At 37.5% G+C, this 3746-nt stretch overlaps 1 protein-coding gene across 2 annotated transcripts in view; it reads left to right on the forward strand.

Annotated features, from left to right (window-relative positions):
- The first annotated feature begins 2253 nt into the window (after nt 1-2253).
- Nucleotides 2254-3746, forward strand: part of LOC123516091 — a 45885-nt gene continuing 44392 nt past the window's right edge. For both annotated transcript variants that reach the window (XM_045275183.1, XM_045275184.1), the window contains exon 1: nt 2254-2393. The gene's annotated coding sequence lies outside the window, so the exon portion shown is untranslated. The remainder of the gene's footprint in view (nt 2394-3746) is intronic.

Raw genomic sequence — 3746 nt, forward strand, 5'->3', positions numbered from 1 at the left:
CATAAGAAGTACCGATGACTGGAGTGTACTAGTATTCTCGAGCGTTTCATTGTAGCTACTTGAATTTTATCACGACTGCTTCCAACGGTGATGAAAGTTAGTAGGGTTGTCAAGGGTGTTTTCTTTATTCTTGTGACAGTCTTACAAGAATTCTGCATCATCAGTGTGAAAGGAAAAGGAACACTCACAAGAACCATACTAATAATTTCTGTGACCTTTAGAAATTAGTCACGATGAGAGAACAAAACGTTTATCAGTATGGACCATAAATTTTATAGTACGTTGTCACTTGAAGCCTTGTGGTGATGGATTGGCCTAACACCTACAATAAAAGAGAGATCATATGGCACTGCTGGTCAAAATAAAACGTAACACAATTCACTACTACATGACTCCACATTCTCATGTCTCTTTGGACAGTATACTTTGCCTTACCTGATGCCTTGAGGTGATTGATTGATAAACGACTACTCCGCTCCCCCACCACAAAAAAAAAAAAAAATCGTTAAGGGTGAATTTGTTCTGGACATCACTGATACAACTCTACAATGTGGTGTTTACTATACAATACAGCATGGTGAGTAACTTATAAAAAAAACCTGAACGCTGCATCTACCAACAGAAGACTATGTATGTCAAGATTTCGAATAGAGTACAACAGCAGTAGCAGTAGCAAAGATATTGTGTTTATATCTATTTATACAAGATCTATATGGCAATACTCGTAGTGGTAGTAGTAGTAGTAGTAGTAGTAGTAGTAGTAGTAGTAGTAGTAGTAGTAGTAGTAGTAGTAGTAGTAGTAGTAGTGTTGGTAGTAGTAGTAGTAGTAGTAGTAGTAGTAGTAGTAGTAGTAGTAGTAGTAGTAGTAATAGTGGTAGTAGCACTTGGTATCGTTGTGGTATATGCAACCAGGGTTTATCGGCTATTCACCACTTCTTACCCTTGAAGGCAACAGTAACGTGGTCACACTGGTGATAACAAAACCCACAACACAAGATACGGGCATGACCTCCACCACCATCATCTCCCCTTACCACCAACACCAGTCTCGGGTCACTACTACTACGGAATGTTGTCAAATGCATGGTAGCGGAATTAGAACTTTAGATCTGAAAAACGAATAAAAGGTAAATAAGAAAAAAGACAATATGAAACTTAATGCACAGATCAGCTTGTAGTTAATGTTGAAATGGTAGCAGTTTGTCATAAGAAGTACCGATGACTGGAGTGTACTAGTATTCTCGAGCGTTTCATTGTAGCTACTTGAATTTTATCACGACTGCTTCCAACGGTGATGAAAGTTAGTAGGGTTGTCAAGGGTGTTTTCTTTATTCTTGTGACAGTCTTACAAGAATTCTGCATCATCAGTGTGAAAGGAAAAGGAACACTCACAAGAACCATACTAATAATTTCTGTGACCTTTAGAAATTAGTCACGATGAGAGAACAAAACGTTTATCAGTATGGACCATAAATTTTATAGTACGTTGTCACTTGAAGCCTTGTGGTGATGGATTGGCCTAACACCTACAATAAAAGAGAGATCATATGGCACTGCTGGTCAAAATAAAACGTAACACAATTCACTACTACATGACTCCACATTCTCATGTCTCTTTGGACAGTATACTTTGCCTTACCTGATGCCTTGAGGTGATTGATTGATAAACGACTACTCCGCTCCCCCACCACAAAAAAAAAAAAAAATAAATAAATAATAATAAAATAAATAAATAAATAAATAAATAAAAAAATAAAAAAATCATGTGACTGCAGCGCGAGAGGAAACGTTACTATTATCAACAGCCACATTCTGAAACACTAGCATCAGCACCTGGATTACTTTGGTTAGGCTGTGGTTGGAGTTTTAAGATTTTCTGAAGGTATTTTCAAGATATTTGTGACAGATTATCAAAATATATACAATATTAACAGGAGATACACTCTTGAGAACCCCGATCCACGTGGGTTTTGCAAATAGACGTAGTGAGAAGACAAAGCATTTCTGAATACGTGTCTGCGTAATTGAATCGAGTTAATTCTAGCACAGACACTCCTTCATTTTTTACAATTGAAAATTTGAAGAACTATTTGTTTATCCGTATAGCAACGGTCATAAACTTTCCTACTGATGGTGATACTTTTCTTGTACTCCGCTAATATAATGCAGGAGACCAGTTAGGGGCAGTATAAACATGAGCTTAGTCATCTAGTGACAGCTGGCAACTCTTTCTCAGCACGTGGCAGCAACAACTCGCGCTCACCTCGGATCGGAGTCCGTGGGACAGCCGTTTCAGTCAACCTTACGGTGTGTTGGTGGGTGGAGTGTTGCGGATATCTGGGTTTGAGGCAGACTGACACGCGATCGCGACCTCTGCTACTTGAATCTGTTAGGTATGTAGTAAGGCTTTAGTGAGTGTCATGTTGTGTGGTGTTGCTGGTGATGTGAAATGATAGTGCTATGGTTAGATGGATTGTGTTTATATGTGTTTTATGTGAATATGTGGCAAGGACGTGTGTGTGTGTGCATGGTAGTAAGGGTTGTGGTGTTAGTATTAGTAATAATAGTAGTTGTAATACTGAAACGATGAATAACACTAGTGTTATTTGAATAACAGTAGTATTATTTTTACTATTACTTTTATGACCACAGCTTCTACCACATTATTATTATAATGGCACATTCCTTTGCTGCATTGAGGGAATACCGATATTACCAGGGTATTTTCAAAGCATTGCAACGAATAAAATTGAACTTGGAGAATGGGAATCCTGTCAGCCGTATTTGTTCCCACTCTAAGTCCGTTCTTGTCTGGAAACTTCATTTACAGGAATCTCAGTTTTGTGTACAGACTGACAGATTATTCTCTCTTCATGGTTATCATCAGACTCATCATATTGAATGTCGATGTAAGAGAGCGTTCATTTCGAGTTGTTTATTGTGTCGATGAATTTCATATATCGAAATGGAATGACTGAATTGAGTTTGCTCATTGTGATAACGAATGTACTGTACGTAGCCCAATGTATTTTTGGTGCCATTGCAATTTCGGACAATACGCAATAATTTGGTTCTAGCTCCTAATTTCACCAAGACCTCAGTATGTGGAGTATTTTTCATCTCAGGAACACCCATGTAATATTTTTATCTACCGTAATATATGGGAACTTACATTTTGAAATTATAATTCGTAGAAACTCGATTAGTCTGTCCAGTCCTTGTAATGACGCATCTTCTCAACCGCATCATTACAATGCTTGTAGATTCCTCGCGTGTGAGTCGGTGATTCAGTTCATCAGAGGTGTGGCGCGGCGTGTCACTTGATGCTCTGACTCAACTCCACATCAGTCAGACTTGTATTCATCTGGTTATGAAATGCTAAACATTGACTCCCTTTGCCTCTATGAATATCGTAGTATTTGTGAGAGGTTGATTTGAAAAGTTTTCAGTTTTGTCTTTTTAATTCTCTCAGTGACTTTTCTTCCGTTATTAATCTTTCGGATATCAAATCAGTCTCAAAATATTAAATATGGTTAACAACTTCTTTCTTTGTGTATGTGAAAATACTCCAATTCTGAGTTACTGTAGATCGATTAAAGTTTTGCAATCTTGTTTGGGTAAAGATGAGATGCTTTTGCTTATTTCTGTCTGCTACCGTTAGAATAATATAGTTATGTATTGTTGCTTAAGATCCTCGATTTAAAAGTCTAGTATCACACAAATGAAAGCAAGACTATTTTAACGCT

Source organism: Portunus trituberculatus, chromosome 40 (genome assembly GCF_017591435.1).
Source record: "Portunus trituberculatus isolate SZX2019 chromosome 40, ASM1759143v1, whole genome shotgun sequence".
Lineage (NCBI taxonomy): Eukaryota > Metazoa > Arthropoda > Malacostraca > Decapoda > Portunidae > Portunus > Portunus trituberculatus.